The sequence below is a fragment of the Bufo gargarizans genome, chromosome 11 (assembly GCF_014858855.1).
Source record: "Bufo gargarizans isolate SCDJY-AF-19 chromosome 11, ASM1485885v1, whole genome shotgun sequence".
Lineage (NCBI taxonomy): Eukaryota > Metazoa > Chordata > Amphibia > Anura > Bufonidae > Bufo > Bufo gargarizans.
Genome location: NC_058090.1, coordinates 42,744,095 through 42,767,512, shown reverse-complemented (window position 1 = coordinate 42,767,512; position 23,418 = coordinate 42,744,095). Strand labels below are relative to the sequence as shown.

General features: G+C 47.5%; 1 protein-coding gene across 1 annotated transcript in view; it reads left to right on the top strand.

The window, feature by feature from the left end:
* The first annotated feature begins 8,306 nt into the window (after positions 1 to 8,306).
* PSEN1 (presenilin 1) overlaps positions 8,307 to 23,418 on the top strand; it is a 75,521-nt gene continuing 60,409 nt past the window's right edge. The window contains exon 1 of the mRNA XM_044271621.1: positions 8,307 to 8,433. The gene's annotated coding sequence lies outside the window, so the exon portion shown is untranslated. The remainder of the gene's footprint in view (positions 8,434 to 23,418) is intronic.

Below are 23,418 nucleotides of genomic sequence, written 5' to 3'. Positions count from 1 at the left end.
TGACAGGGAGTTATTGGCCATCGTGCAGGCCCTTAAAGAATGGAGGCACTTGCTCGAGGGCTCGGTGGTTCCGGTTCTCATCCTGACGGACCACAAGAATCTGACCTACCTCTCTGAGGCCAAGAGATTGACACCACGTCAGGCCAGATGGGCTCTGTTCTTGTCACGTTTTAATTACGTGGTCTCCTACCTACCCGGCTCCAAGAACATCAGAGCGGATGCCTTATCACGGCAGTACTCCGAGCTGTCCGGGGAGGAGTCGATTCCGACTACGGTCATACCCCCGAATCAGATCCTGGCTGCTATTCGCACCAGCCTGACCTCTCCTCTGGGTGAGCAGATTTTGGCGGCTCAATCTGGTGCTCCCTCTGGGAGACCCAACGGCAGATGTTTTGTGCCTGAGGAGTTGCGCACTCGGTTGTTGCGAACCTACCATAACTCCAAGGCCGCGGGGCACCCTGGAAAGAATCAGCTGTCCTGGGCGGTTTCACGTCTGTTCTGGTGGCCTTCTCTACGTTCCGACATCGCCGCATATGTAGCGGCATGCTCCGTTTGTGCCCAGAGTAAGTCCCCTCGGCACCTTCCGTTGGGCCTTTTGCAACCCATAGCCACCGGGGAGCGTCCATGGTCACACCTGGGGATGGATTTCATTGTGGACCTTCCTGCATCCCGAGGCCATACGGTCATTCTCATGATTGTGGATCGGTTTTCCAAAATGTGCCACTGTGTTCCTCTCAAAAAGTTACCCTCTGCACAAGAGTTGGCCTCGATTTTTGCCAGGGAGGTCTTCCGGTTGCACGGTTTGCCCAAGGAGATTGTGTCGGATCGGGGGAGTCAGTTTGTGTCCAGGTTCTGGCGCGCCTTTTGCTCCCAGTTGGGGATTCATCTCTCTTTCTCCTCGGCCTACCACCCTCAGTCCAATGGGGCCGCAGAACGATCCAATCAGGCCTTGGAGCAATTCCTTCGTTGCTATGTCTCCGATCACCAAGACAATTGGGTTGACCTCCTGCCTTGGGCTGAGTTTGCCAGGAACACGGCGGTGAACTCTTCCTCTGGGACGTCTCCCTTCATGGCCAATTATGGGTTCCAACCTGCCGTGTTACCGGAGGTATTCTCTCCCCAGGATACTCCGGCTGTGGAGGATCACCTTTCCGTCCTACGTACTTCTTGGGTACAGATCCAGAGGTCCCTTGAGGTCTCTGCGCAACGCCAGAGACTCCAGGCTAATCGCAGACGAGCGCCCGCCCCTTCCTACCAGGTCGGAGACCGTGTATGGTTGTCCACCCGCAACCTCAACCTTCGAGTGCCCACTCCCAAGCTGGCGCCTCGCTTTGTTGGTCCCTTCCGAGTGCTTCACAGGGTAAACCCGGTAGCCTATGCCCTTGCGCTTCCTCCTGGCATGCGGATCTCCAACGTGTTTCATGTCTCCCTGTTGAAGCCATTGGTGTGTAATCGTTTCACTTCCTCGGTTCCTCGGCCCCGTCCGGTCCAAGTGGGCAATCGTGAGGAATATGAGGTGAGCAATATCCTGGACTCACGCCTGGTCCGCGGTCGGTTGCAGTTTTTGGTCCATTGGCGTGGTTATGGTCCAGAGGAGCGTTCCTGGGTTCCCTCCACAGATGTCCATGCTCCTGCGTTGCTCCGAGCCTTCCACGCACGCTTCCCTCTGAAACCGTTCCTTACTCCGCGGAGGAGGGGCCCTTGAGGGGGAGGTACTGTCATGGTCTTACCTTCTCACTGTTCTCCTTCGTTTGACATGTGCTGGCGGCCATCTTGGTTTCTGGGTTTCTTGTAGCCTCCCACCCTGCGGCTCCTCCTTCCCACTGGGAGGAGCTGGATGCCTAGCTCATATATATAGAAGGTCTGTGGCTTCAGTTCCTTGCTTGGTCCTCCTGTGTGCACATGCTTCAAAGACTGCTGCTGCTTCTGGTTCCTGATCCTGGCCTCGTCTGACTACCCCGTTGGTTCCCGATCCTGGCTTCGTCTGACTACCCCGTTGGTTCCTGATCCTGGCTACGTCTGACTACCCTCCTGGTTCCTGACCTCCGTCTACGCAAGACCCTGCTTCGGTTAAGCCATCCGTTTGGACTTTAGCTACGGCTTGATTTTCAATAAAGCCTTCTTATTCCACCTATCTCTGTTGTACGTCTGGTTCATGGTTCCATGACATCGCTGTACTCAGGAGAAGTAGGGCAATGTGTTTTGGGGTGTCTTTTCACACATATCCATCCTGTGTGTGAGAAATATCTCTGTAAATGACAACTTTTTCAATTTTTTTTTATACAAAGTTGTCAATTTACAGAGATATTTCTCTCACCCAGCATGGGTATATGTAAAAATACACCCCAAAACACATTGCCCTACTTCTCCTGAGTACACCGATACCACATGAGTGATACTTTTTTGCAGTCAAGATGTGCAAAGGAGCCGAAAGTCCAACGAGTACTTTTGGGATTTCACAGGGCATTTTTACGCATTTGGATTCCAAACTACTTCTCACACTTTAGGGCCCCTAAAATGCCAGGGCAGTATAAATACCCCACAAGTGACCCCATTTTAGAAAGAAGACACCCCAAGGTATTCCGTGAGGGGTATGGTGAGTTCATGTAACATTTTATTTTTTGTCACAAGTTAGTGGAATATGAGACTTTGTAAGAAAAATAAAATAAAAAAAATAAATCAATTTACACTAACTTGTGCCCCAAAAAAAAAAAAAAAATCTTCTATAATCTCACCATGCCCCTCACGGAATACCTTGGGGTGTCTTCTTTCCAAAATGGGGTCACTTGTGGGGTATTTATACTGCCCTGGCATTTTAGGGGCCCTAAAGCGTGAGAAGTAGTTTGGAATCCAAATGCGTAAAAATGCCCTGTGAAATCCTAAAGATACTCATTGGAATTTGGGCCCCTTTGTGCACCTAGGCTGCAAAAAGGTGTCACACATGTCGTACCGCCGTACTCAGGAAAAGTAGGGCAATGTGTTTTGGGGTGTATTTTTACATATACCCATGCTGTAAATTGACACTTTTGTATAAAAAAAATTGAAAAAGTTGTCATTTACAGAGATATTTCTCACATACAGTATGGGTATATGTAAAAATACACCCCAAAACACATTGCCCTACTTCTTCTGAGTATGGTGATACCACATGTTTGATACTTTTTTGCAGCCTAGGTGCGCAAAGCGGCCCAAATTCCAACGAGTACCTTTAGGATTTACAGGGTTGCTCACAATTTAGCCCCGCCCAAAATGCCAGAACAGTAAACACACCCCACAAATGACCCCATTTCGGAAAGTAGACACCCTAAGGTATTCACTGAGAGGCATAGTGAGTCCGTGGGAGATTTTTATTTATTTTTGCCAGAAGGGAGTCTACTTGCTGGTAGCAGCCGCAGAAAATCGCCCCCTCGTCCTGTTGACAGGGCCAGCCGCGATCTCCTCCTCCGGCCGGCCCTGTCAGCATTTCAAAAATTGTGCGCCTGTGTTGATTCGCCTGCGCCGATGACGTCACCGAAAGAGAAGACGTAATCGGCGCAGGCGCACTGAGGGAGTGCTGAGAAGGCGAGCCTCCTTATCTCAGAGCGCCTGCGCCGAATCAACACAGGCGCGCGATTTTTTAAAATGCTGACAGGGCCGGCTGGAGGAGGAGATCGCGGCTGGCCCTGTCAATCAACAGAAGGAGGGGGCGGTTTTCTGCGGCTGGTAGACAGGTAATTAGCATATCTTAAAAATACGTTTTTTGCGAAATCTACTGAGCGAAAATGATTAATAACATAATGTATGGCAATATCGCAGGATAGAGATTATAAGTACACAAAAAAAAATATCAGTTTAGTGGGGTGACAGAAGCCCTTTAAGTGGTTAAATACAGCACTCCCCCTAACCACACCCCTCAACTTCCTTCCATAACCCTGAACTACCTATCGATAAAAATCCTTCCCCACCATGCTTGTAGGCTATCATTAACCAAATATCGTGTGTCCCAATTTGTAATATATAATGGGCATAAAAAGATTTTATAATATGTATTCTTGGCAGAATACCTAGAAACGCAGCTGTGGAACGCATATGCGTTCCACAGACAAGAAATACGCACCACATTACATTGGTGCGTTGCACAACGCCAGACCGAAAGTTGCGGGTGCCGGAAGTTCTGTCTGGAAAGCATATTGTCATGGCTGGTTGTGGGGGAAACACCCAGCCGTGCGGTGCCAGGAGATGGTAGGGTTACCCCTTGGCCGGGACCACAGAGTTAGGGAGCAGGTCACCTCCTATTGCATCCCTAACGCTGACCCTGTCTCCTATCTGTATGAGCCGACCTTGGTGGTAGGAGGGCTCATACGCCGGAACCTTAAAGTCCCTACGAGCCCTCAAGTCGGCCCTGTACTAGGGGACAGAGTGAGACGACCTGCTCCTCCTAGGCACGGGGGAGCAGGAGTCTCAACGGCCAAGCAACACAGGGGAAACATCAACAGACATATGGAAATGACAGGTAAGTGAGACTAGTCCTGCACTTACCTGCCACAGACACACAAACCTGGAACCCATGAACAAGTGCTGATGTCCACAGCAACATAAAGGACACAGCACACACCAGACATACAAGGGAAACCAGGAAACCATAAGCTGCACTAACAAGATAACCCCACACACACCTAGATAACACCAAGAAACATAGAAATTCCCAACACAGGTTTTATGACCAGAAGGATGGTCCTCACCAGGCAGATGGAGGAGACAGGCGGCTGCTCCAGCCAGCATGGCTGAGAGCAACCTACTGAAGCCTGCAAGAGACTCAGGCTATATAGGCCAAAAGGCCCCACCCACCAGTCAACCACACCCAGTGACATCACACACTGGGAAGAAGTTAACCCTTCCAGCACACAGAAGGGAAAACACACATAAAAGGGGAAGTGCACATAATACATAACCCACACCACCCCACTCACCTGTTACCGCCAGCAACGGCATGCGTGGCCACCATGTTCTGGGGAACAGCCCGCAGGCCGAAACCCTGCCACCACATGCATACAACAACAGACGTTGCCGCGGACAACCACAGGTGAAGGGAGGTGTCTACGTGCATACAACACATAACCTCGTGCACCACAAAACGACAAGGAAGTGCACACAAACACAGACGACGGACGTGCACACCAAAACACGTTGCCAAGGGCAACCGCACGCATGCCTGTTATTCGCGGCAACCGCACCTGAGGCAAACCACTAAGTGCCCCCAGCTGCGGTTGCGACAACACCAGACCGCGGATAACTGCATGCGGCTCCCAAGGAGTCACGACCATGACCAGGGGTCGTGACACATATATGTTCCACAGACCGGACCTACACTAAGTATCATCGCTGTGCACATACACAAGCGATACATGCGAATGTACTTTTCAGATACCCCATGTGGAGCGCAGAATGCGTTCCTAATATAAAACTGGGCCGATATACATAACGGAACCTATAGGGGATAGTGATAGGTAATATATGTGCCAACTTAAAGGGAAGATTCTATCCCAGACAAATGGGGGGGGGGGGGGGGGTTGGAAGGGGGAAGTGTACTGTATTTTAACATTATACCACCTATGAAACATTATTATAGATTGCCTACATATTGCAAGCCGGCCTCACATATATGATTAGGATCCCCCTGTGGCCAGTATTAATCGATACATATAATAATGGATCTTTCTGATCGGATACATCTGACTACGGTTTAAATTCACAATATTAGAACCTGGATTACCAGATGAAAGAAAGTGAGAATGTGAGGGAGAGGAGGCAGCAAATGGACGGGGATATATACCAGTGCATATAATTATGTAAGCCAAAGATAGGAAACGCCCAAATGACAGTTGTTGATTAAGACCCTCCAGATTTGATGTTCTCAATGTATAAATCCATTGACACTCCCTCTGCAATATTTTCCTATCCCAATCACCCTTACGTGGGGAGGGAGGGGAGGGGGATGACTTCAATAGATTGGAATTTTATGGAACTTGGGTCCCCATCATGAAATTCCTGAACATGATTGGCCACTGGTGTATCCCTTTTGTGTTTAATATCTCCAATGTGTTCACCAATTCTCCTTCTCAATTCTCTTTTGGTTTCCCCTACATAATTTAGAGGGCATTGACAAGTGATAAGGTATACTACTCCACATGTTCTACAATTAGAAAAATCTCTCATGTCAAAAATTCTTCCTGTTGAGACACTCCTACATGTCTTCGATGTTAAAATAAAGGGGCAGGCTACACATCCGGTACATTTAAAAGTCCCCAGAGGCCTCCTATCAAGCCAGGTCCCTGTGGGCCTTGGTTTCGTATACATACTATGTACCAGGCTATCTTTGATGGATTTTCCTCTCCTAAAAGTTATTGCTGGTCTAGCAGGTAATATGTCCATTAGATCTCGGTCTGTCTGTAAGATACCCCAATATTTTCTTAGTATCTCAAAAACTTTTTCATGGGCATTATCATATGTGCCTATTAGGCTACATGCACACGACCGTGCCGTTTTTTGCAGTCCGCGTGCCTTCTGCAATTTGCGGAACGGATCGGGTGGCCTATTGTAAACATGCCTATTCTTGTCCGCAAAACGGACACGAAACGGGGCAACGGATGCGGACAGCACACGGAGTGCTGTCCGCATCTTTTGCGGCCCCATTGAAGTGAATGGGTCCACATCCGAGCTGCCAAAACGGCGGCTCGGATGCGGACCCAAACAATGGCCATGTGCATGAGGCCTTATCCTCATTATATCTTTTTGTTGATCCTTTTTTTTGAGGCCTCAGGAACTCATTTCTGTCCAAAGATATGGAACGTTTAAATGCCCCTTTGAGTGTCTCCAACGGATACATGATTGGTGAAGGTTCCTGCAGTAGGACCCTCACAGATCTAATAGTTCAGTGTTTCCCAACCAGTGTGCCTCCAGCTGTTGCAAAACTACAACTCCTAGCATGCCGGCACAACCAAAGACTGTCCGGGCATGCTGGGAGTTGTAGTTTTGCAACAGCTGGAGGCACACTGGTTGGGAAACACTGTAATAGTTATCCACTATCCTGTGGATAAGGGATAACTTTTACGAATCTGAATACACCTTAAATGCAAAGGCAAGATGTTAGGGCATGTTCACACAACAGATTTAGAAAATCGACCTACAAAATTTAGTGCAGAATTTGCTCTTTTCTGTGTTTTTAGTCTTTTTTTTGCCAATGGGTATTCAATACAAAACTGCACTTTCAGCTTATGATTTTTGCCCAGCATCCACGTAAAAAAGCGTGCAAAAAAACCCCACAACATGGCCATGTAAGGAGTTTTTTTTTTTATTATTTTCTTTCATTTCAATGGGAGATTGTGTGGATACTGCCCCAACATATGGCATGCAAAAAAAGCATGTGCTGCTTACCACTGGAATGAATGGGAGGCTGTTTTACTGTATTTTTTTTGGAGTTGATTTTGAGGCAGAAATGTGGCAAAATCTGCACCAAAAAACTCTTGTGAGCTGGCCCTAAGGCTTCATACACACCTGTGTTAACATTAGGAGTCTCCTTCACATACCATTTAGGTTGTGGCTACACTGTAACATTTGTCTCATGACTAAAAACGTTTATGCCACTATTTCGGAGCTGTGATTTGCTAGTAAAACCGCACAATTGCAGGTAAGTGGCGGTTACACGACTAGCCTTGTGGTCTTTGATAGCAAAGTCATGTGACTTGTAACCTGCAACCAACAGTTTTGGACTCTCTTAGTTGCTAATGTACCTGAATTCGCAGGGACTGTCCCTAATTTTCAGACGGTCCTGGCAAATTGGGCTGAAAATGGCCATGGGTTATGTAGGCCTACCATAAAGGGACAATCCTGTGGTAGGGCCAACTGCTAAAATGGTAGGTAGGTATGGATTGCTTGCAACGTCTTAGTCGCAACACCTGGTGACACGCGTCACTGTTTATAAATGTGGGACAAAATAATGGGAACCCAATGAGCCGCTAATGGTCCATGTTGGGTGCCATCATGCGACATAATCCAGTGCTTCCATTATCTTTTGCTCTTTATTTTCGCTGCTGTGTGCCAGGCTATTACAGTAATGTGAACACACGGACTATAGGAGCAAATACTGAAAAAAACTAGAGCTGCACTTAGCAGTCGCAACTAGTGATGTCACCGTGCCTGCAACTGTGTGAGAAAGGAGTTTCCATGGAGCCTTCGGACTACGACACCCATCCTCCTCCCGGACGGAGGAAGACAGCGCGCACGCGCCGCCGCCATCCCCACATATGCCCATCCCAAGATGGCGCTAGGGTGCTGACACGTGACGCTCCCAGGGGCGGGGCGTGACCCGGATGTGTGCGCGCGACGGACACCTGAGGGAGAGATTCCCGCAGTCAGGAAGCCTATTACCGGGGAGGTGTACGGATACTGCGGGAGGTGAGTGTGGTTACACAGGAGAGCAGAGCCTCCATTGACATCCTCCTTTATTGTCTGTCCGCCGGAAACAGCGCCCCCCCCCAGCCGGCTGCTCTGCCGTGTAGTCCCAGTGATGAGTGCTGCTCATGGGGAGGCTGGGAGTCCATCCATGCCGCTGACTAGACCTGGGGCACGGATGAGACTCCTCATAGTGCCTGCATTATGTCTGTTGCCCATGGCAACCGACTACATGGCTGCTTTCATCTCCTTCCTGTATGCTATGGGTGCAGCACAGATCCATCTCTGACTCCTCAGAGGTAGCATTGCCCTATGTGGCCATGTGTGCGGCTGCGTGCTCATCATGAGCTGTAGTGTTCATTACTGGATGTGATCTCGCCCTGGCTGGGGGAGCGAGTCCTTTCACTAAATCCGTTCAGGGCTCTCACAAGCGGTCCAAAACGGATCAGTTTTGCCCTAATACATATTCTGAATGGAAAAGGATCCGCTCAGAATGCATCAGTTTGCCTCCGTTCCGTCTCTATTCCTCTTTGGAGGCAGACCCCAAAACGCTGCGTGTCCGTCTTACGAAACTGAGCCAAACACAATAGAAAACGGATCCGTCATCCATTGACTTTCAATGGTGTACAAGACAAATCCGTTTTGGCTATGTTACAGATAGAATAAACGGATCCGTTCTGAACGGATGCATGCGGTTGTATTATCTGAACGGATGCGTTTGTGAAGATCCATGATGGATCCGCACCAAATGTGAGTGTGAAAGTAGCCTAAGTGTATTTGGCGCAGAAAATGGTACTTGCTGGATGAACGCTTTTTTTTTATTGATTACCTCACTTCAGGATAGGTAATCAATGTCTGATCCGGGGGGGTGACATCCGGTACTCCCACCGATCAGCATTTTGAAGCTTCCTCTTCATTACCTGTGGATAGGGCATCAATATATATTGCTGCACAACCCCTTTAATCATGGTACGCTACCTTGGTTTATATGGTGTGTAGTAGATGGACAGCATTGACGGCTTTGCAGTCACATGGTGTGGGTGGTTAGGTATACGTTGTCTTGGTTTACATGGTGTGTAGTAGTCTGGCAGTGTCCTCATAGTTAATTGTAAAGTACACTACTCACAAAAAGTTAGGGATATTTGGCTTGTGGCTGAAATTTCAGGATGACCCTAAAACACACTCTAACCTTTACAGGTGAACTTAATGTGACCATCTCTAAACTTTTGAATGCACTTGTTTGACTGTTCAATGTCTTATTACTTTTTGCACAACTTGCTGTTCTCTAACAAGGAGCTTACCGGCAAAATTCACAACAGGTGTTTGATCCATGAATCGCCCAATAAAGTTCCTGGTTCAATTAGAATTGGTATTTACACATTCCTCCTCCTCATCATGCTGTTCACATTTTGACATCATGAGACCAAGATGACGCCTAACAATTGATCGACAGTACCTCGCCATTGCGAGGCTTCAAGCGGGTTGTTCTCAGATGGAAGTGGCCACTGAGCTTAGAGTGTCACAGAGTGCCATCAGCAGGTTGTAACAGAGACTGGAAGAGTCACAGAAAGGTATAGAAGTGGACGTCCTTTGGCCACATCCCACACTGATGACCGCTTCATTGTGAACAATGCTCTGTGGAACCAGATGATGAATGCCACACAACCCCATGCACATTTAAGGTAGGTGAGAAGCACCCAAGTGTCACGTCAGACTGAAACCGCTTACATCAGCGTGGTCTGCGTGCTAGAGGACCTGAGCACACCACCAGGCACAGGCGCCATCATCGTGCATGGGCCAGGGAGCATCTACGCCGGACGAGGGACCAGTGGCCTCAATGCTGTTCACTGATGAGTCGATTTACGCTGAGCAGAAACGATGGCCGCCAGTGATATTGGAGACGTCAAGGAGAGCGCTATGCATCAGCCACTGTGGTCCCCAGACGAGCCTCTGGTGGTGGTGGTGTTACACTGTGAGCAGGTGTGTCTAGTCCATACAGAACTGCCCTACAGTGTGTGAATGGTACAGGGACAAGCCCATACTACTTGAAGAACATCATTAATCCAGTCATTGTGCCTCTGCATGAACAACCCAGGCCTAATTTCATCTTCATGGACAACAATGTACCAGCTCATCGAGGTCACATCATTAGGAAACGGCTGCTGGAGACTGGGGGACTTTCTCCAGACCTATATCCCATTCAAAATCAGCTGAGTCGCCGTCTAGAAGCTCGTAACTCTGTACCCCAGAACCTTAATGACCTGAGGGCCGCCCTTCAAGAAGAGTGAGATGCCATGCCTCCAGACAATAAGACGACTTATGGACAGCAGGAGATGTTTTGGGACACTGACATTTTGTGGGGGTGTACCCAGCACTGGTGTTGGCTTTTGTGTCAATAAATAGTTTGAGATGAGGAAATCACCATTACTGCTTCTACTTAAATGGTCAACTTTCATGATATAATATCACTGGTGCGTGAGCTTATTATGTTTCCCAAAAATTTCACCTAAAAGCCAGATATCCTTAACTTTTTGTGAGCAGTGTATGTAGGAGTTATCCTCTGTTCACACTTGCATTAGTTCTTTTCTGTACGTTTTCCGTTGCTCTTTTAAGGTCTAAATAGCATTAGCATGCAGCGTAGGAGGCAGTGTGAGGGTCCTTTCTTGTAGATTCTGTCAAAAACGCGAGACAGAATAGCAAAGTTGCCGTAGTAAAATGGCAAAATCCCAAACAGAGACCCAACAGACCTGTTACAAGTTTGTCAGTTATGTATCGGATCAGCACTTCAGTTATTTTCCTATAATGGAAAAAACAGTGCAGGTGTGAACCGAGGCTTATTCTAGAAGTCTACTTTCACACTAGCGGCAGCCTTCTCCGGCAGGTTGTTCTGGCCGTGTCAACAGCATGCCGGGTCCGTGCCGCCGCTAGTGCACGCGTGCATTATAGTCAATGGGGCCGAAGCGGACCTCCGGCGGCACGCGTGCACTAGCTGCAGCACAGACCCGGCAGGCTGTTCACCCGCCAGAGCAGCCTGCCGGAGAAGGCTGCCGCTAGTGTGAAAGTAGCCTAAAGTTAAAGGGGTTTTCCAAGAGTTCGATATTGATGGCCTACCCTCAGAGTAGGTCATCAATGTCTGATCGGTGTAGGTCTGACTCCCAGCACCGCTGTTGGTCAGCTGTTTGAAGAGTTAGTGGCGCTCCGATGAGTGCTGGGGCCTCATCACATCTTATCAAGCACAGCGACGTACATTGTATAGTCAAACAAAACCATAGCTGATCTTAGGGAGACCAACTACAAAAAACACTGTGGAACCTCATTTAAAGGGGTTATCTCATCTTAGACAATGGGGGCATATCGCAAGGATATGCCCCCATTGTCTGATAGGTGCGGGTCCCACCTCTGGGACCCGCACCTACAACAAGAACGGAGCCGGGGAGAGTTGTGGCTGGAGGACCCCAGGTTTCCCAGGGTCCGACCACCACCAGGCACAGCTCCCCGCCTCTCCCATTGAAGTGAATGGGAGCGCACCGCACATGCGCGGCCAACGCTCCCATTCATTTCTATGGGGCCGACGGAAATAGGCTCGGCTATTTTCGGCGGCTCCATAGAAATGAATGGAGGGCACATGCGCAGTGCGCCCTCCTCCACTTTCTCTGCTCCGTTCTCATTGTAGGTGCGGGTCCCAGCGGTGGGACCCGCACCTATCAGACAATGGGGGCATATCCTTGCGATATGCCCCCATTGTCTAAGATGGGATAACCCCTTTAAGAGTTTCAACACGGCAACCCAAAGTGCAAAGCTCCCTGGGGAACAGTGATGTGCAAAATAACCGTGGAACCCCAGTTAGGTGTCTTCAACACAGTGAAAGCCAAGCAAAAGGGCGTCCCCATTATAGAGATTACCAGATCCACCATATTGAGTGGCTCCTATTTCAAGATCCAGCTCTTTTTTACGAGCCTTAAGGATGTGACGGGGAAGGCCTAAGCCTGATATCCATCCACTGACTGCTGTTTTGGGGTGTTGCCCCTCATCAGTGTGGAGTAGGATTCTGTCAGCAGATCTGTACCTATGACACTGGCTGACCTGTTACATGTGCACTTGGCAGCTGAAGGCATCTGTGTTGGTCCCATGTTCATACAGTCCTGATCAAAAGTTTAAGACCACTTGAAAAATGGCAAAAAATCATATTTAGCCTGGCTGGATCTTAACAAGGTTCCAAGTAGAGCTTCAACATGCAACAAGAAGAAATAGGAGTGAGACAAAACATTTTTTGAGCATTCAATTTAATAAAAACGAATAAACTGAAACAGGCTGTTTTTCAGCTGATCAAAAGTTTAGGACCACACCTCCAAACCCCCCCCCCCCCTCCTTTTAACCACCTCCGGACCGCCTAACGCACATGTGCGTTCCGGAGGTGGCAGGCTGGCGCACAGTCACGCATATATGCGTCATCTCGCGAGACGCGAGATTTCCTGTGAACGCGCGCACACAGGCGCGCGCGCTCACAGGAACGGAAGGTAAGCGAGTGGATCTCCAGCATGCCAGCGGCGATCGTTCGCTGGCAGGCTGGAGATCCGAATTTTTTAACCCCTAACAGGTATATTAGACGCTGTTTTCATAACAGCGTCTAATATACCTCCTACCTGGTCCTCTGGTGGTCCCTTTTGTTAGGATCGACCACCAGAGGACTCAGGTAGGTCAGTACAGTCGCACCAAACACCACACTACACTACCCCCCCCCGTCACTTATTAACCCCTTATAAACCCCTGATCACCCCATATAAACTCCCTGATCACCCCCCTGTCATTGATCACCCCCCTGTCAGGCTCCGTTCAGACGTCCGTATGATTTTTACGGATCCACGGATACATGGATCGGATCCGCAAAACGCATACGGACGTCTAAATGGAGCCTTACAGGGGGGTGATCAATGACAGGCGGGTGATCACCCATATACACTCCCTGATCACCCCCTGTCATTGATCACCCCCCTGTAAGGCTCCATTCAGACGTCCGCATGATTTTTACGGATCCATGGATACATGGATCGGATCCGCAAAACACATGCGGACGTCTGAATGGAGCCTTACAGGGGGTGATCAATGACAGGCGGGTGATCACCCATATACACTCCCTGATCACCCGGATCAGGGAGAAAATCATGCGGATGTCTGAATGGAGCCTTACAAGGGGGGTGATCACCCTGATCACCCCCTGTCATTGATAACCCCCCCTGTAAGGCTCCATTCAGACGTCCGCATGTGTTTTGTGGATCCGATCCATGTATCCATGGATCCGTAAAAAATCATGCGGATGTCTGAATGGAGCCTTACAGGGGGGGTGATCAGTGACAGGGGGGTGATCACCCTGATCACCCCCTGTCATTGATAACCCCCCTGTAAGGCTCCATTCAGACGTCCGCATGTGTTTTGTGGATCCGATCCATGTATCCATGGATCCGTAAAAAATCATGCGGATGTCTGAATGGAGCCTTACAGGGGGGGTGATCAGTGACAGGGGGGTGATCACCCTGATCACCCCCTGTCATTGATAACCCCCCCTGTAAGGCTCCATTCAGACGTCCGCATGTGTTTTGTGGATCCGATCCATGTATCCATGGATCCGTAAAAAATCATGCGGATGTCTGAATGGAGCCTTACAGGGGGGGTGATCAGTGACAGGGGGGGTGATCAGTGACAGGGGGGGTGATCACCCTGATCACCCCCTGTCATTGATAACCCCCCTGTAAGGCTCCATTCAGACGTCCGCATGTGTTTTGTGGATCCGATCCATGTATCCATGGATCCGTAAAAAATCATGCGGATGTCTGAATGGAGCCTTACAGGGGGGTGATCACCCTGATCACCCCCTGTCATTGATGACCCCCCTGTAAGGCTCCATTCAGACGTCCGCATGTGTTTTGTGGATCCGATCCATGTATCCATGGATCCGTAAAAAATCATGCGGATGTCTGAATGGAGCCTTACAGGGGGGGTGATCAGTGACAGGGGGGTGATCAGTGACAGGGGGGGTGATCACCCTGATCACCCCCTGTCATTGATAACCCCCCTGTAAGGCTCCATTCAGACGTCCGCATGTGTTTTGCGGATCCGATCCATGGATCCGTAAAAATTATACGGACGTCTGAATGGAGCCTTACCAGGGGCGTGATCAATGACAGGGGGGTGATCTGGGAGTCTATATGGGTGATTACCCCCCTGTCATTGATCACCCCCCCCTGTCATTGATCACCCCCCCCTGTCATTGATCACCCCCCCCCTGTAAGGCTCCATTCAGACATTTTTTTTGGCACAAGTTAGCGGAAATTTTTTGTTTGTTTTTGTTTTTGTTTTTTCTTACTAAGTCTCATATTCTACTAACTTGTGTCAAAAAATAAAATCTCCCATGAACTCACCATACCCCTCACGGAATCCAAATGCGTAAACATTTTTAGACATTTATATTCCAGACTTCTTCTCACGCTTTAGGGCCCCTAAAAAGCCAGGGCAGTATAAATACCCCACATGTGACCCCATTTCGGAAAGAAGACACCCCAAGGTATTCCGTGAGGGGCATATTGAGTCCATGAAAGATTGAAATTTTTGTCCTAAGTTAGCGGAAAGTGAGACTTTGTGAGAAAAAAACCCAAAAAATCAATTTCCGCTAACTTATGCAAAAAATATAAAATTTCTAGGAACTCGCCAGGCCCCTCATTGAATACCTTGGGGTGTCTTCTTTCCAAAGTGGGGTCACATGTGGGGTATTTATACTGCCCTGGCTTTTTAGGGGCCCGAAAGTGTGAGAAGAAGTCTGGGATCCAAATGTCTAAAAATGCCCTCCTAAAAGGAATTTGGGCCCCTTTGCGCATCTAGGCTGCAAAAAAGTGTCACACATCTGGTATCGCCGTACTCAGGAGAAGTTGGGGAATGTGTTTTGGGGTGTCATTTTACATATACCCATGCTGGGTGAGAAAAATATCTTGGTCAAATGCCAACTTTGTATAAAAAAAATAGGAAAAGTTGTCTTTTGCCAAGATATTTCTCTCACCCAGCATGGTTATATGTAAAATGGCACCCCAAAACACATTCCCCAACTTCTCCTGAGTACGGCGATACCAGATGTGTGACACTTTTTTGCAGCCAAGGTGGGCAAAGGGGCACATATTCCAAAGTGCACCTTTCGGATTTCACCGGCCATTTTTTACAGATTTTGATTGCAAGGTACTTCTTACACATTTGGGCCCCTAAATTGCCAGGGCAGTATAACTACGCCACAAGTGACCCCATTTTGGAAAGAAGACACCCCAAGGTATTCCGTGAGGGGCACGGCGAGTTCCTAGAATTTTTTATTTTTTGTCACAAGTTAGTGGAATATGAGACTTTGTAAGGAAAAAAAAAAAAAAAATCATCATTTTCCGCTAACTTGTGACAAAAAATAAAAAATTCTAGGAACTCGCCATGCCCCTCACGGAATACCTTGGGGTGTCTTCTTTCCAAAATGGGGTCTCTTGTGACGTAGTTATACTGCCCTGGCAATTTAGGGGCCCAAATGTGTGAGAAGTACCTTGCAATCAAAATGTGTAAAAAATGGCCTGCAAAATCTGAAAGGTGCACTTTGGAATATGTGCCCCTTTGCCCACCTTGGCAGCAAAAAAGTGTGACACATCTGGTATCGCCGTACTCAGGAGAAGTTGGGGAATGTGTTTTGGGGTGTCATTTTACATATACCCATGCTGGATGAGAGAAATATCTTGGCAAAAGACAACTTTTCCCATTTTTTTATACAAAGTTGGCATTTGACCAAGATATTTTTCTCACCCAGCATGGGTATATGTAAAATGACACCCCAAAACACATTCCCCAACTTCTCCTGAGTACGGCGATACCAGATGTGTGACACTTTTTTTGCTGCCAAGGTGGGCAAAGGGGCACATATTCCAAAGTGCACCTTTTGGATTTCACCGGTCATTTTTTACACATTTTGATTGCAAAGTTCTTCTCACACATTTGGGCCCCTAAATTGCCAGGGCAGTATAACTACGCCACAAGTGACCCCATTTTGGAAAGAAGACACCCCAAGGTATTCCGTGAGGGGCATGGCGAGTTCCTAGAATTTTTTATTTTTTGTCGCAAGTTAGTGGAATATGAGACTTTGTAAGAAAAAAAATAAAAAATAAAATCATCATCATTTTCCGCTAACTTGTGACAAAAAATAAAAAGTTCTATGAACTCACTATGCCCATCAGCGAATACCTTAGGGTGTCTACTTTCCGAAATGGGGTCATTTGTGGGGGTTTTCTACTGTCTGGGCATTGTAGAACCTCAGGAATCATGACAGGTGCTCAGAAAGTCAGAGCTGTTTCAAAAAGCGGAAATTCACATTTTTGTACCATAGTTTGTAAATGCTATAACTTTTACCCAAACCATTTTTTTTTTGCCCAAACATTTTCTTTTTATCAAAGACATGTAGAACAATAAATTTGGCGAAAAATTTATATATGGATGTCGTTTTTTTGGCAAAATTTTACAGCTGAAAGTGAAAAATGTCATTTTTTTGCAAAAAAATTGTTACATTTTGATTAATAACAAAAAAAGTAAAAATGTCAGCAGCAATAAAATACCACCAAATGAAAGCTCCATTAGTGAGAAGAAAAGGAGGTAAAATTCATTTGGGTGGTAAGTTGCATGACCGAGCGATAAACGGTGAAAGGAGTGTAGTGCCGAAGTGTAAAAAGTGCTCTGGTCATGAAGGGGGTTTCACCTAGCGGGGCTGAAGTGGTTAAACAGAAATCCAACTTCCAAACATGAACTCGGTAATGAGTAGCTCCGCCGTAATTGTTTATCGCTTCAAAAATTCGTTTCGGCATTCTTGATGCAAGCGTTTCCATGAGGTGAGAGGAAACATTTCATCAAGTGGTGAAGATGGCCGCACGAAGGCCATCTACTGTCTGGAACTGTTGTCCATTTTTGTAAACTTCCCTTGCCATCCATCCCCAAAGGTTCTCAATTGGATTTAGATCAGGGGAACACGCAGGATGGGCCAAAAGAGTGATGTTATTCTCCTGGAAGAAGTCCCTTGTCCTGCGGGCATTGTGTACTGTAGTGTTGTCCTGTTGAAAAACCCAGTCGTTACCACACAGACGAGGGCCCTCAGTCATGAGGAATGCTCTCTGCAACATCTGGACATAGCCAGCGGCCGTTTGACGCCCCTGCACTTCCTGAAGCTCCATTGTTCCACTGAAGGAAAACGCACCCCAGACCATTATGAGGCCCCCTCCACTGTGGCGCGTAGAAAACATCTCAGGTGGGATCTGCTTGTCATGCCAGTAATGGAAACCATCAGGACCATCAAGGTTAAAAAAAAATTCTCATCGGAGAAAAAAAACTTTCTTCCACCTTTCAATGTCCCATGTTTGGTGCACTGTTGCAAAGTCCAAACGAGCAGTTCTGTGGCGTTCAAGGAGACGAGGTCTTTTGAAGATGTTTTTTTGTTTTTGAAGCCCTTCAGTCTCAGATACCGTCTGATGGTTATGGGGCTGCAGTCAGCACCAGTAAGGGCCTTAATTTGGGTCGAGGATCGTCCAGTGTCTTGACGGACAGCCAATTGGATCCTCCGGCTCAGTGCTGGCAAAATTTTGGGGTCTTCCACTTGACTTTTTTGTTCCATAACCCTCAGAATCCTTTAAGAAATTCCAAATGTCTTACTGCGTCCCACCTCAGCAGCGATGGCGCGCTGTGAGAGACCCTGCTTACGCAGTTCAACAACCCGACCACGTTCAAAAAGGGAGAGTTTTTTTGCCTTTGCCATCACAACGTGTGACTACCTGACAGAAAATGACAATGAATCCACATCTTTGCACAGGTTTGGCCTTTTAAAGGCATGTGGTCCTAAACTTTGGATCAGCTGAATAACAGCCTGTTTCAGTTTAATAGTTATTTTTAATTAATTGAATGCTCAAAAATGTTTTCTCACTCCCATTTCTTCTTGTTGCATGTTGAAGCTCTTCTTGGAACCTTGTTAAGATCCGACAATGTAAAATATTTTTGCCATTTTTCAAGTGGTCTTAAACTTTTGATCAGGACTGTATGTGCCCACATTGCTGAGAAAAACGATGTTTTAATATATGTAAATGAGTCTCTCTAGGAGCAACAGAGGCGTTGCCGTTACACTTAGAGGTTCTGCTCTCTCTGCAACTGCTGCGCCATCTGCACTTTGACAGGACCAGGCAGTGTAAATGTCATCACACCTGACCCTGTCAATCAAAGTGAAGAGGACATGTCTGTTGCAGAGAGCTGAGCCTCTAGGTGTAAGGCCCCTTGCAGACAAGCGTTCCTCCCGCAGCGAGTCCGCATCGCGATACCTGACTTGACCTCCCAGCACTGATGGGATTCACATAGCATTATATTGATTTATGATGCTATGTAACCCTTAGGCCTCTTTCACATGGGCGTCGCGTGTGAGGGCAGGATAAGATGCGGGTGCGTCACGGGAAAATGCGCAATTTTTCTGTGCGAGTGCAAAGCGTTTTAATGCGTTTTGCACACACGTGAGAAAAATCGGTATGTTTGGTACCCGAACCCAGATTTCTTCACAAAGTTCGGGTTTGGGTTAGGTGTTGTGTAGATTTAATTATTTTCCCTTATAACATGGTTATAAGGGAAAATAATAGCATTCTTAATACAGAATGCTTAGTAAAATAGGGATGGAGGGGTTAAAAAAATATATTTTAACTCCCCTCAACCACTTGTTCGCGCAGCCTGGATTCTCTTCTGTCGTCGTCTTTGATGATCAGGAGGAAAAGGACCTGTGGTGACGTCACTGTGCTCATCACATGGTCCATCACACGATCTATCACCATGGATCATGTGATGGACCATGTGAAGAGTGTAGTGACGTCGCCACAGGTCCTTTTCCTCCTGGTCATCAAAGAAGACGACAGAAGAGAATCCGGGCTGCGCGAACAAGTGGGTGAGGGGAGTTAAAAAATTTTTTTTTAACCCCTCCATCCCTATTTTACTAAGCATTCTGTATTAAGAATGCTATTTTTTTTTCCCTTATAACCATGGTATAAGGGAAAATAATAATGATCGGGTCCCCATCCCGACCATCTCCAAGCAACCATGCGTGAAAGCTTGCTTGCGGATACTTGCGATTTTAACTCGGCCCCATTCACTTCTATGGGGCCTGCATTGCGTGAAAAACGCACAATATAGAGCATGCTGCGATTTTCACGCAACGCACAAGCGATGCGTGAAAATCACCGCTCATGTGCACAGCCCCATAGAAATGAATGGGTCCGGATTCGGTGCGGGTGCAATGCGTTCACCTCACGCATTGCACCCACGCGGAAATCTCGCCCGTGTGCAAGAGGCCTTACAGTTCTGTAATGTATTGGATAACACTGACATCATTATGCCAGTGTTTGTTATCCAATACTTTCTAGAACTGTAAGGCCTCTTTTTCACACGAGCGTGGCGTGTGAGGGCCCAATAAGATGCGGGTGCGTTGCGGTAAAATGCATGATTTTTCCACGCGAGTGCAAAGCGTTTTAATGCGTTTTGCACCCGCGTGAGAAAAATCGCCATGTTTGGTACCCAAACTCGGACTTCATCACTGAAGTTCAGGTTTGGGTTAGGTGTTGTGTAGATTTTATTATTTTCCCTTATAACATGGTTATAAGGGGAAATAATAGCATTCTAAATACAGAATGCAAAGTAAATTAGGGATGGAGGGGTTAAAAAAAAAAAAAAAATTTTACTTACCTGCTCCATAGCTGCCGGTCTCTGTTCTATCTTCAGGACCTGGCAAAAGACCTGTGGTGATGTCACTATGGTCCAATCACATGGTTCATCACCATGGTGAGGGACCATGTGATGTGACGTCGCCACAGGTCCTTAGCCGGCAGCTCAACATTACAGAAGAAGACAGATCCGCAACTACGCGATCAAGTGGACTCGGTGAGTAATTTTTTTATTTTTTTTTAACCCCTCCAGCGCTATTTTACTATGCATTCTGTATTCAGAATGCTATTATTTTCCCTTATAACCATGTTATAAGGGAAAATAATACAGATCGGGTCCCCAGCCCGATCGTCACCTAGCAACCATGCGTGAAAATCGCACCGCATCCACACTTGCTTGCGGATGCTTGCGATTTTCACGCGGCCCCGTTCACTTCTATGGGGCCTGCGTTGCGTGAAAAACGCAGAATATAGAGCATGCTGCGATTTTCACGCAACGCACAAGTGATGCGTGAAAATCACAGCTCATGTGCACAGCCCCATAGAAATTAATGGGTCAGGATTCAGTGCGGGTGCAATGCGTTCAACTCGCGCATTGCACCCGCGCGGAATACTCGCCCGTGTGAAAGGGGCCTAAGGGTTACATAGCATCATAAATCAATATAAAGGTCCATTCATACGTCCATAGAATGGGTCCGCATCCGTTCAGCAATATCCGGAACGGGTGCGGACCCATTCATTCTCTATGGGGACAGAATGGATGCGGAGAGCATACTATGTGCTCTCCGCGTCCGCATTTCTGGAGCGCGCCCCTAAACTTCTGGTCCGCAGCTCCTGAAAAAAAAAATAGAACATGTCCAATTCCTGTCCGCAATTGCAGACAAGAATAGGCAGTTCTATGGGGGTGCCGGCTGGGTGTATTCTGGATCCGCAATGCACTACGGACGTGTGAATGGACCCTAATGCAATGTGACCCCCGGCAGCGATGGGAGGTCAGGCCGGGAGCTGCGTTGCGGACTCGCTGCGGGAGAAACGCTCGTCTGCCAGGGGCCTAACAGCAGCTCTATTTTGCCAAGAAGAACGGGCAAAAATTTTAGCTTTAAAGAGGTTATCCCATCATAATGATCACTGTTAAATCTGTTAATGATTTGACAATGATCATTTTTGTAAATATACTTTATTAACAAATCCCCACCGATTAGGATAAAATTCATCCCCACTTACCTGATTGTTGTGACTTGGTCTCCCCTGGTTACGACCTCCGCTCTTCTCCAAAAGCCGGAAGGTCGCGCTTGCCCAGAAGACGACTCCTTTTCTCCCGGCCGGTCCGCTCGCTGTTCTGAACGCGCACGCTGCCGCGCATGCGCGACGGTGACTTCTTCCCGGCCAGAATAGTACAGAGCTGCGAACGCGCACGCCGGCTCTGTAGGAATAAGTCACCATTGCGCATGCGCGGCGGCGTGCGCATTCAGTCCAGCGCGCGGCACGGCCGGGAGAAGACTTCAATCAAGATGAAGCCCGTCCCCAGCCAGAATCCAGGAAGTGAACGCGCGGTGGCAGCAGGTAAGTATAAAAACGCAAAGTGGGATAACCCCTTTAAGATGTGCAAAGCAGGTAAAGACATACCCCAAAAGACTTGCAGCTGTAATTGCAGCAAAAGGTGGTCCTACAAAGTATTCATTCGGGGGCTGAATACAAATACATGCCACACTTTCCAAATTTTTATTTATAAAAATTTTTGAAAACCATGTATCAATTTCTTCTCACTTCACACATACTTGCTACTTTGTGTTAGAATCCCAATAAAATGTAAGTTTGTGGGTTTAAAGTGAAAAAATGTGGAAAAGTTCAAGGGGTAGGAATACTTTTTCAAGGCACTGTATGTAGGGCCTAGTAGGATGAGGTGACCTCCGTTATTAACTCCGTAGAGCTAATAGATGGGTTTAGAATCTTAGGAACTTATCTGTGTTATTGTGGACTTTGTCTCTTGTCTCGGGCTGGCAGTATCCATTATTACGCTGCAGTTTTCTTTGTGTCTGTATCTACTTGTATTGAGCCAGCTGACATTGCAAAACTACCGCCTTGCACCTATTGAAATAAAATTCCACCATAGAAGCCATTTTTTTACCTTTTTTTTGGTCATATAAAAAAATTCAGCAACATGGAAAGCATGTAGTAACTTTTGGCATTGCCCTTTCCCGAAATAAAACCCCACTAAATACAGCGGTTCAGTTAAAGTCCTATAATGACCGACACCCCCCCTCCCCCAATGCCCTTCCCTTCGTATACATTATACTTACCTGCTCCAGATGCCTGCACGGCCGCCGCTGCATCGCTCCGTCGTGAGGATGGGGGGAGCAGCCAATAGCAGGCCGCGACAGGGACAAGCCTCCCTAGCATCGCGGGTGACACTAGGGAGGCTCATCTCTGTCACGGTCTGCTATTGGCTGCTCGCCCCGGATGTTTTGATCCACGCGACTGGGGGTTGCGGCTGCGGAAGTGCAGGGACCCCCAGTGTCAGGGACCAGGTAAGTAAAATGTATACGAGGGGCCGGACATTGGGGTGGGGGGGGTGGGGGGGGGCTCATCATAGGGGTTGGATAACCCCTATAGTATTTATTGCAGTTTTTATTGTCTGGCTGCAAACAAAAATTTGGTGTAATTGGCTCAATATGTTTGTGGTAACTGTTTCACCTCTGGTCATATGAGACAGCAGCATGCCGCAGTTTCACCTGCAGAACTGTTTGGCTTTTCCCTATGCGGGTAAAACGGCTGTTTTCTGGTAAAATAATTTTGCCTATATAACAGGCATCTTACAAACCACAGTGGACTCATTTTTCAGTAACCCATGTAGCCTCACCCTATGTGTTTATTGCTGTCACCTCTCCTGACATGTATAGTAACTACTTGCAGTCCTCATGTAATACCAATTCTGGAGCTTCTGTCTTATGCCTATGCTGTGCCATTCTACTAATATTCCTGCTAGAAGTTACAAACAAGTATTAGTGGTTTGCCATCAAGGTCCAGATGGGTGTTCCCAGTTGGGGGGTCCCTGCAGTCTGACATGGGTAACACTGATTGAATAATTTTAGAACTTGATTAGAATCTGTTAGGGTACTTTCACACTAGCGTTATTAGAATCCGGCAGGCAGTTCCGGCAACGGAACTGTCTGCCGGATACGGAAATCCATATACAAACGGAAAGCTTTTTTCCGGATCCGTTAGATGGATCCCGTGAAATACCAAA